At 36.4% G+C, this 12,235-nt stretch overlaps 1 protein-coding gene across 1 annotated transcript in view; it reads left to right on the plus strand.

The window, feature by feature from the left end:
• Positions 1-12,235, plus strand: part of LOC126237003 (regulating synaptic membrane exocytosis protein 2) — a 1,236,422-nt gene that overhangs the window by 793,598 nt on the left and 430,589 nt on the right. The gene's annotated exons all lie outside the window — the stretch shown is intronic.

The raw sequence follows: 12,235 nt of genomic DNA on the forward strand, positions 1-12,235 counted from the left end.
CTCAATGCTCCTACTATTCAGTGAGTGGTCTCCTTTACAGCTTAATAATTTACAGTCTACATCATGATTTGTTTTATATATCTCACTAAATCATTTTCACATAGTTTTCTAACACATAACAATTTTGTTATTTGTGTTGTCTCTCCACAAATGTGAGTTCTGATCTGTGTCCATAGTATCAAGTTTCCACAAAGCAATTTCTAAGTTTGTACAGTTGTTCATGAAGGAAATAATTTCTGTACTTGTATAACTGTTACTGATACTTAAAGAGATGTCTAATATACACTTTCAGCTTGAAAATATTGTTTGTAACTGCAGAAACAATGACATTCTTAACTTTCTGTTTGTTTCTGAAATAATAGCAGTTGAGGTACTGCTAGTACAGTGGCATCTACTGCTCTCTGTTAATTTATACCTGGAGTTACTGCACGCGTTTAAAGCCTCTCTGTCATTATGGGATCTATATAACATCGTCAGTAAGTGAATCAATCAGTGAAAAGTAAGAAAATTCAGTATCTGTGGGATGATGAATGATTAGTTAGAGAAATAATAGCAAGTAACAGACAGACTTTAAGTGTGTCACAAGCACAAATAGCACATTTTTATGCATCTATAAAGAAGAAAAAAGTCAGTCACACTCTGTCATTAATATTAGAAACTGGCTACTTTCAGAAATTATTCCAGTTATGGGAATTTTGCGATATATGTCTGTTTAGTACACCAAACTTGGTGTTCACCATTTGTGCTGGATAAGACCTTCTGTCCAACTACATTAATTTATGCAGATCACTGTTTTCCAAAGTCATGTATGTATAACAACAGGACAAAATGTCATTCTCTTTCATTGAAATCTAATTTGTTTTTGCAAATTTTCAGTGGACTGGTGATGATGATAACTTATCACAAAATTTCTTTAGTTCTGTTCATAAACTGTGTGTGTGTGTGTGTGTGTGTGTGTGTGTGTGAGAGAGAGAGAGAGAGAGAGAGAGAGAGAGAGAGAGAGAGCATGCGCTGTGTGCGTGTGTGTGTCTGTCTTATAACTATGCAAATTTTAACTGTAGTTGCTTCTTCTTTCATCATTGCCATCTCAATTTCTTTTGTTACGAACTGCCTAGGCTGCGTATGGTGAAAATGCTCAATGTTTTTCTTTTGAACTTGTTTCTTTGGCCTTTGTTTAAAATATTTCACCATATTACCAGCATTTCTGTACTCTCTACAACTGTTAATGAAATATATCACTGTCTTTCTTTGTGCTTTCTACAGAAATTTTGTGAGACAGTCACATTAATTATTTGTGACTGCAGGCGGATTATTGGAATAAAAATTTTCTGACATTACTTTTATCCTTCTGCACAGTGTTCTCAGAATGCTACAGTCCATTTGCTAATGTATTTTTATGGTTTTTTCCCTCCCAGAATTTAATTTCCTACATTTTTTTTAAAACTATCAGTGTAATAAATGTACATTACACATTTTTACTCTGGTCCACTTTATCAGCTTTTCCTAATAGTTATTAATATACATTTTTGTCATTCATATCATCTACAAATTGCGTGTAAAATGTGTTTCACTATCCATTTTTTTTAAATATATACACAGTCATTCTCTCATTTATTAGATAAACAATGCACAGTCACTTTTTATAATCCTTAGCATCTCTAATACAATTCACTGGTCTGTTGAGGAATAATGATATACATTTGTTTTCGGAAATGTGATTCCACAAAGAAATGAAGTTTTCCCGGTATACAGAGTAGTTCATGAAGATTCAGGATTGCAGCCAGATGGCACTGATTTCTTGCCTCTATATTTTGGCTGACAACCTTTTAGCCATCATCAGGTGAATGTTTTATGGTTTAAAATACTCACTTGAAGATGGCTACATGATTTTCAGCTAAAATATATAAAACACTCTCGTGAAGATGGCTGAATGGTTATCAGCTGAAATATCGCAGCAAAAAGTCAATTTCATCCAGCTGCAGCCCTGAAACTGCACAGAATTGACTAAGAACTGTTGGTAAAGCCCATAGTTATGTCTTATTAATGATTAAGAGACTAACCAGACTTCATTCTAATTTCCAGTCCATTTATGTGTGTTATGCAGCTGTCAGTTCCCATAGATTAACAACCAAGATGGATCATTTTACAGGAAACAAACAAGGTTTTTCTGCTCACCAACCTGTATTGTAGACAGCATGGGGGTTTCAAGTCTGCTGCCCTCTGGACTAAATGAGTTACAATTTTCATAAAGACTGACTGACTGCTAAATAACAATATTGACTTGAACCCTTGCTGGCACATTGTCAGCATATGAACTGGTCATGTTTGTCCCAGCCTCTGAAATTTGAAACCTATCAGACCTTGGCTAAAACCACTGTGATGACAACTCTGCAAAGGTTTAGCACTGTTCTCATATGTGATAAAAATTTTTGAATTGTTTACCATGGCTATTATTGAGTTTCTTAAAATGTGTGGTTTTGATGAAAGAACGATGGGAGTAGAGAATTGTAGGAATTTAGGGAATGACTTAAGTACGTGGAGCTGGTGGAGCTACATCTGTGTCTCTACCTTTCTACTTGAAGTCTGGCTTAATAGGGATGCTATCGACAGCTTCCCAAATTCATCTACAACTCTTGTGTTTTGGATCAAAAAATTGCAGGATGTTTGGATACAAAGATAGGTTAGTGGACATAGAAGGAAGGATTAAAAGGGATATGGGATAGTTAATGGAAGTGTAGTAAAATAATGAAAACAAAAGGGAATTCAAGTCAACAGGTCATATATCTTATTAGATAACAACAGAGCAGAAATGAAAGTGTAAGCTTCACTGTAAACAAAATATGAAATACATATTGCACAAAGAATTTCAAGACCAATTTAAAAATAAACAATAGAAAAAAATTATTCAGGTCTATGAACCAACATGATCACTTTCTGACAGGGAAGCGGAAGCGCTCTTCAGAGAGTTACAGAACCATATAAAGTACTGCAAATTCCACCACAAGATGATAATTTGGAATTTTAAACCAAAAAAGAACAAAACCATAAAATAATTCTTGACTGGATATATTTAGATACATACAAGTATTATAAATGATGGACATCATATATTAGTAGAATTTGCTGAGAAGAACATCATGCTTCTCTGTAACTTCTTCTTTGAGAAGAAAACCAATAGAAAGTGAACTTGGCAAGGACTGAAAGAATAATGATATATCAAAAATTAAACTAAGCAACAAATTCACCATCATACAAAATAAACACACTTATTCAAATAGCAAACGATGGTGCAGATAGGCTACATAGAAAGCAAAAGAAAATCTCAAATGCAGTAAGGCAGTTATTAAAAAGATGATAAGTGTTTCCATGAAATAATACACAATACTGTATGTTGAATTAAACAAAACTAATTTGAGAACAGTTGAGAAAGTGTGAGAAGGCCCAATGTGAATTGGTAAGAAAAACAATTGAAAACAGTACTAGAGTGAAGAAAATGAAAGAGTAGCTAACTTTGGGGTGTACTCCATATTTTATCTTTTAAAAAGGCAGATGGAACAGTTATAAGCAACTGAAGAAAACTATACATTTATTTCAGCATTTCTTTACACATTAGAATTGTTTAAGATGTGGATAAAAACACTGATATGTCTCAAATGTAATTCCTGATTAGGGTAATTCCTGATTAGGGATTTAAAAAATTGACAGGAATTGTGGAATCTGGAAGCAAAGGAACACTAAAGGAAGTTGCAAAATTGTTACAAAATATCTGAAGAGGAAAATTGTTTCCTAAATGTGAAATTATATTTAATCATTTATTTACAAAAGTATAAAAAGGAAAGCCTCCTGCCCACAATCTATAAAATATTCACTGGAATTATCATCATAGATAAAAAAAAAATGATTGGATTTTAATCAAGTGAAAGAGCAAGCTGAATTGAAAAATGAATACCTTGTGAACAAAATTGTAAAATGGAGTAATCAATATGCATTATCACTTTGTCTGAACTTCATACATTCTAAGAAATATTTGGCTCAGTTTCAGCAAAATCTATACTAACAGCACTCAATAAACAAAACATTGATTCAGCAGTTGTTAATATAATCATCATCATTTGTCATCTAAAGCAGGATAAAGGGCCTCTTCAGATCTTTTCATGCATTAGAATAAATGTTTTGCATTGTTCCTGGATGGGTGGTTGTTGGTTTATTATTATTATTATTATTTATTATTATTATTATTATCATTATGTACTCATTTTCCACTGGGTTCTCTTCTGGAATTTTTCTTTTCTCTTGAAATCCAGCAAAGAATTTCCCTGGTATATCTACCGTCAATTTACCTGGCTACATCCTTTGCTTCTCTCCATTTAACTTTCATCACACTCATAATGTATTCCATTCCAGTCTGTTTTGACTAGTTTCTTTCTTTTTTTACCGTAGCAATTACAAGCAGACCTAGCTTCACTACTTGCTTAACAAAGCTCAGTTTTTTAATGTTCATTCCATTAAAAGTGTGTATCTTCACTAGAAGACTGATTCATTTGCTCGGTGCACGTCAGTCTGTCTTTTGTGTTCTCTTTAGAGAAAGCCAAATGAAATCTAAGCAGTAAAGTACTGAGGATGTAAACAACAATTTCATAATCCATAAATGTTGTTTCCAGATTTGTACATATTATCCTGTTTTTATATTCAGTGAATTTGTAAATGCATTATATTGTGTGGATCATCAAATTCTACTTAGCAAACTAAAATATTATGACATTCAAAGCATGCTTCTACTTCTACTTCTACTATTGATTGAGCCATTCCATGATAACAGAAATTAGAATATCATATTTACAAACTGCAATACAGGATTAATACTAAACACAGAATGTGGAGTCCCATAATGTTTGATACTGTGGGATTTGTTCCTCACTAAACACAACATGGATACATAATAGTATTACCAGGCAAGCAGGGTAACAGGAAAGTTAAACTGTGGAGACATGTCATGAAAGAACGTCCAGATTAGAATAGTTCCTTTACTGGAATATTAACAAGGCACAATCAGTTGCACAAACTTACAAAAATGTCTATGAACAAAGGAGTGTGGGACCAGTTGGTATACCAGTACACACCATGAGTGCCCACACACCATGAGCGCCCACACACCATGAGTGCCCACTGTTCATTGGAAAGATCAGTGGATGCAGTCTTTCTGGACGACATGAAAGCAAGTCTTTAACATTCTTGTGGTGCATCAAATGTGACTGATTTAACACAGGAATTGAAGAACTATGGAATACAAAAATAACTGGGCTTACGAGGGTAACATGAGTGAGTGTAATCTAACAAAAATGAAGAAGGAAGAAGCTATATACAGTTTACAAATTAAGAATGTAGTGACTAATCTAGCACAATAACTAAAATAATTGCATGACGCAATAATGAACTAGGGCGCCATTGGTGAGCTGATCTAACAATATTCGTATTCTGTCTCTAACAGCTGCTTGCAAGGTGCCACAGCAATTTACCCAGTTTACAAAGGGGTCATATCACACTGCACTTACAATATCATAACAAACTCCATGAAGTAAATATTCCAGAATCAGGAAGACCATGGTGAGGCAGTGCTAAACCATTCAAGTTCCAAAATGTCATGTCAGTCCTATGCCAACTAGTTCTCCATAGGTGTCAAGGGAACCCTGCAATATTGTTTCCTTAAGAGGCACATAAAACCAACTCTCCTTTAATGTCTTCTCCGTTCATGCACCTATCTCATAGCATTACAGCAAGCTGTTAAGATCTAGTAAATTAATAACTTTAAAGACTAAGGAACATGTAATAACTGCACTCATGTGGAAAGCTTGGCGTTGGTGCAGGAAGTGTGTTGGGTTGGAAGTGCTTCCTGTAGAATGCTTTTTGAGTAAAAGTCCATGCAATGTGGCAAAGAGGTGTGTGGCACAGAAAACTCTTGTCCTAGGATGCTTCCAGCTTGTGATGCGGTTTTTGCTTGGTGACTCATTATCTGCTATATGCACTCTCAGACTATTCTGTGTTTTTTTAATTGTCTTGCAGTGCATTACTTTGTAGTTCACACAGATTGTGCAGGGTGGGGCATGTAAAAATGGCCTGGAGAACAGAGTTCCAGGGTACAAAGCAACACAGTAGAGAGAAGGAAATACAGTACTAGTCTACCTATTGCAGATGTGGAAAGTGACCACCATTCATCTCTTGGCACTTCTGGGACCTGCTCAGCAAGCTGCTGAAGGCAGATCAAAGCTGGAGTGCTGGAATTGCTGCAGTCTCATCTGAAATGTTCTGCTGCAGTTCTTGATAACTATGAGAGTTGTTGTGACACATCTTAGACTTGATGGCTCTTCACATAGACTAATCGTATACTGATAGATCAGGTGACCTGGGTGGCCGACTAGGACCATGAACAGACTGGCCTCTGCTAACTACTCTGTCAGGCATGAAGATTGTGTAAATGTGCTCCAAGTTTCAGTCTGGGTCACGTGGCAGGCATACATGTGCTGTGCATGTCATGGGGTGTGGTTATACGCATACATTAACGTCCAGTCATATCCACTCATCCTGGCCACTTTTATATGCCCCACCCTGTATATTGTCATAAAATTTAGGTGTTGAATCAAAACATATTTCAAGCTATTTTTGAAATTAATATAGATCACTTTTAGTAGATTTAATATTGACAGGCAGAGCATCATACTATCTTTGTAACGGAGTAGAGAACTCCATTCTAGCTGAAAGTTTTTACAGATCTGTACAAATGACACTTATTTCTAGTGTAATGATTGTGATATGTTGTTCTTAGGGATCTTCAGTCTGAAGTCTGGTTTGATGCAGCTCTCCATGCTACTCTATCCTTAGTAAGCATCTGAGTAGCTACTGCAACCTCCATCCTTTTAAATCTGCTTACTGTATTCATCTCTTGTCTCCCTCCATAACTTTGCCCCCCTCAATTTTATCCAGTACTAAACTGGTGATCCCTTGATGTCTCAGAATATGTCCAAAAACTGATCCCTTCTTGTAGTCATGTAAAGCCACAAATTTCTTTTCTCTGCAATTTTATTCAGTACCTCCTCATTAATTACATGATTTACCCATCTGATCTTCAGCATTCTTCTGCAGCATCACATTTTAAAAGCTTTTATTCTCTTCTTCTCTAAACTATTTATCATCCTTGTTTCAATTCCATATACAACTACACTCCATATGTTGTTTATTTTGTGTGCTGTAAAATTACCAGTAACAAAGAATAAAAGAAAAAATTTACTAGAGTGTCAGATAGTGTTTTATTTAAATGATTTCTTGCATTGAATTCCTTAAGTGAGCTTCTTGCATGATTCTGATCACTCTATTTTGTATGGTAACTTTTTTTTTTTGGAGGTTGTTACCAAAGAATATATAGCTGCAAAACACTATTGAGTGGAAATACTCAAAGAATTCACTTGCTAATGAAAACAATGTTTTGGACCTCATTCTTTTACACAAGTCAGGAACATGTACAAGGCAATTTAACTTACTGTTACCAGGTTCAGGAATTTAGAGGATTGTATGGGCTTTAATGCGTTATCCCCACATTTTATTATTATGGTTTCCTGTAATCTATGTAACATGATGAACTGTGTTTGAATTGGGAGTTTCATTGTAACGTGCCATACAATTTTCAGTAAGCCATTAGAGGAACTTTTCAAACATTATGTCAACTGAGCTCTCTTTGCTGCTGTTTTGTGGCCTCTCAAATCAAAATAACTGTGTGATCAGCAAAGAGAATGAAGTGGGTTATAGACTTTAGCATATTGGGAGATCATTTGTAAATATAAAAAACCTTGTGGGATCTCACAGCTAATGTTATTGCTATGATATGAGACCATTTTCCTTCCTAAATTGTTCAGAACAAATTTTCACTTCCTATCTTATGTATATGATTCAAGTAACATTACACTTTTCCATGTAATCGAATAAAGCTCTCTGCCTTTCTAAGTAAAATTTGATGATTCATGCAACTGAAAGCCTTGCAGGGGCAAAAAAGAATCCAAATGGAGAAATTTACTCATTTTGTACAAGAATTAAGAGCCTTACTGTGGTAAAATTGAATAAAATTTTGTCGGGCTTCCAGCCACATCAAGTTCCAAAAATGGTTCAGATGTCTCTGAGCACTATGGGACTTAACACTGAGGTTATCAGTCCCCTAGAACTTAGAACTACTTAAACCTAACTAACCTAAGGACATCACACACATCCATGCCCGAGGTAGGGTTCGAACCTGTGACCGTAGCTGTCGCGCGGTTCCAGACTGAAGCGCCTAGAACTGCTCGGCCACTCTGGCTGGCCCACATCAAGTGCCTAAATGCTATGAGCTTCTGACCAAGTACTTCTCAGTCATTTTCAAGTATCATAACTGCTAGTGGGCTGCTTGTATGCCCTTATATATTGTAGCTGCCAGCTGTAACATCACTGGTGCACATGTTATTGAGATGCATATGCATATGTTGACTGTGGATTCGATGTGTCCTCTTAAACTTCATGACTGCTGGATCCCACATCATGTTGAGCTTTACACTGTGTCTATATTAAGGGTGCTGTCATTGATTATTATTTCAGTGGTTTCTTTAATTACACTGCCCAATAGGTAATTAGTGTGACCCATGACAGAGATGCAATCAACTTTAACCCAGTGAAAGTTTTCTAGAGCATACTCAGCTGAAGCAGATTTTTCATGATAGTGTAATAAACTTCTCATCCTCTTTACTGCCTTGTTCTATGATCCACACTGTTTTTATGATATAAGATTGGCTGCAGGTGTAAGGTACTTTCAGACCCTAAGTGTTCTGAGACTATCCACATCACATCAAAACTGAACATAATATAAAAATCATAAGAAGATCACTGACAAGGTGCAAATAAAGAAATTTGGCTTTCTGCCATTGCAATGTTGGGTAAGGTGTGCTGCCTGTTGAAAATATGACGCATTGGCTTGCATTAACACCTTCGGGACAGTGTAAATGGAAATGCCGTTGAAATCAAAATCACTGACAACACCCTTAACAGAGACAGTGGCACGGAGTGGGATCAAGTGATGATGAGGTTGAATAGGGCACATCAAATGCACAGTCAACGTAAGTTCATATATGGCAATAATGAGAGCACAAGTGATGTCACAGCCAGCAGAAAGAGTATATGAGGGCATACTGACAGCCCATTGGCAGTCATTCCACTTGGCAATGGCCATGGAGTTCTTACTCAAAATTTCACAGTATTTTAACCACTTGATGTGGCTGGAAGCCCAATGACATTTTAGTTATTTGTTGTAGTATTCTAGAGTATCATTAAGAAGTTAAATTAGAAACTGGCCTGCTTGGTTGGAATGCTTTTCTGGAAATCAAACTTATGTATATGAAAAATATACTGTGTTGGTGGAAGTGTTCAATAGTGATCAGTGAGGAGTTTGGGTGGTAATTCATAAAGCTCTTTTTGCACCCATTTTTGAACAGTGTTTTGGTGGTGCACATTTGAGTCTTCTGGGTACAGTTCTATGCTTAAAGATCACATTACAAATGTGACAGAGAAATTTCCTTATAAATTTACAAGAGTCTTTCAGCACTCTGCCTGACGTAGTAGCTATACTTGAAAACTGTATAACTTAACTGAAGAAGCATAAGCTTTTTACACTGCAGCAGCTTTTCTGCAAATTTACTAGGTTAAAATTAGCTAGTATAAGCATAGATACAATTTTGTGGTTATAATTAAACTGGTACTGTTCCGAGTGGTGCAGTGTGAGCTGTATACATCACAGGATGCTGAAACATCATAGGTATGTTCATTAATCAGTGTGCTCAAAGACTATACTGACAAAAAAAAGGTTTTACTTTCTGCCTCCACTGAAAATTTGGCAATGCAAATAGTCAGAATGTGGTGTGGGTGCAGAAAGATGGGAGGAATGATCAAAAACATAATAATGGTGGTTCTGACATGTTTATTATGGTATGGTCACAAGTTCCAACATGTGTTCAGTATGGTCTCCCATGTCAGCATTATGCTGCACCTGTGACACGGGATGGTCGACAGTTGCTCACAGCATATTCAGTGTAATCACAGCGACATGTTGTCGTATGCTATCCTGTAGATCAAGAAGTGTCTGGATACATCCCTGATGGACATGATCTTTCAGATATCTCCACAGCCACATGGATTTAGGGTGCAGGATCTGGAAGAACACACATCTTGAAATTGCCTAGAGCTGATGTGGTCATTACTGAAGTTTTCTCAAAGCAAGTATTTCACCTGGAAAATTACATGTAGCATCACCCCATCTTGCATGAAAATAGTGATGTGGACACAGTTGTGTTTGTGCAAAGCTGGTATCACATGTTGCACAAGGAGGTTGTTATAACATGCAGATGTCACTGCACATCTAACAGGCCTGTGAGGTATCATCTCCTCAAAGACAATATTGCTCAATTTCCATGCATGCCAAAAGACAAAGGGCAAGATCATGATGTTGTAGCATACCTGGGGCTTCATCTGATACACATTCTAAATCTTGTAGAGATGCCAATGGAATACGTGCAACAAAATCTTTTGAAATGTTGACCAGGGGAGAGATATGTCCTGTGAGCACGAACTGCAGAATCTGAGGCAAGTGCTGCACGGTCGGTTATATCTACAGTAACTTTATCAACAACTGCCATGGGAGTGGGCTGCCTCCCTCTTCCAAATGCGCTACCTAATTCAAATGTCCTTATTATTTTCTTGAGCCCATTAATTGACACGGGGCCTCTGCACAGCTGTTTCTGTCAGTGATATTGCCACAGTGCAGCTTTGCTGTTGCTGTCATTCTGATAAAACAACTTTACCGGCAGTTCATGGTCTGCCTAGTGGCAGAAAGTGGAACTATTATTTTATTTCAGCATACTCTATGAATGCCTCGATTAATGAAAATACCTACAATTTTTCAGTGTCCTGCAATGTTACAGCCCAATCCGCCTCACTTGGAATACCATCAGTGTAGTTACAACCACTTGGTATTAAAATTTATAGTGATAGTTCATAGTTAACACAGTGTATAGATCTAGTTAATAAATACTATAACTTGTTTACATATGTAGAGATTATCCTTCTTGGTAACATCTACAGTGAACAATTCATGCGTGAGTGAATGGATACATGAGTGAAGTGCTTATTCTTCTTTTCTTCAATCATATTTTTTGTCTCTATTATTGTGAAAGCTACAGTACAGATCTGGTTAATGATTACCTGCACACAGCCAATTCAGTTGCTTGGTGTTGTGACCTCATTGAGTCCGTGTGCACCATAAGATATCAGCAAGTTCTTCCATTTCTGCCGATCTTGAGCTTCCACTGCCAATTGAATCCAGCTGACCTTATTAAGTTTCTGTCCCATCTGTCTAATGATCTTCTCTGTGATCTCTTTTGGTAAATTGGGCTCCAATCTATAATTTGTTGTGACCATCTGCCATCCAGTCCACTACCATTTCAAAGTGTTTACCCTTTCCATTTTCAGTGACCTCTGTTATACATCTGACATCTAGTGCTTTCTTTCTGTCTGTTTTGTGCAATTTAATCTTGATCTTTGCATCCCTCTTTGAGTTGCTATGAGTTTTCTAACAATGAACTCCTTTAATCTCCATTTCTCACAACCATAAATTATTGCTCATAGTGCACATTGGTCAAAACCATTTTCTTCTGTCCAGCCAGCAACATAGACTTGAAAACTGAAGAGCATCTTCTGTTATCATGCCAGTCCAATTTAATATGTCAAAATATATCTAGTTTTAAGTGTCATTTCATATTTGCTAGTTGCCCCAAATACACATATTCTGTGGCCCTTTGCGTTTGTGTACTTCCAACACACATTTTTTCCTCCGGAGTCCATTCAGTCATCATGATCTTGGTTTAATCATATTTCATTTTTTGGTTACCTTCAGAGCAGATTAACACAAGTTTGCTAACTTATGTTTGAAGTTATTCTGTATTGAAACTTCCTGGCAGATTAAAACTGTGTGCTGGACTGAGACTCAAACTTGGGACCTTATTCTGTATTATTTGCAAACAGAAGAATATCATAAGCTAATGTCAGGTTATTTTATCTCTTTCACAGAACATTTATTCTGTTTGTTTTCCAATTCAATTTAGACAGCACTTTTTCTAAGGCTGCTGAAAAAGATTTTCGAACATAGAGTCATATTGTTTTAAACCCTTTTCAA

The sequence above is a fragment of the Schistocerca nitens genome, chromosome 2 (assembly GCF_023898315.1).
Source record: "Schistocerca nitens isolate TAMUIC-IGC-003100 chromosome 2, iqSchNite1.1, whole genome shotgun sequence".
Classification (NCBI taxonomy): domain Eukaryota; kingdom Metazoa; phylum Arthropoda; class Insecta; order Orthoptera; family Acrididae; genus Schistocerca; species Schistocerca nitens.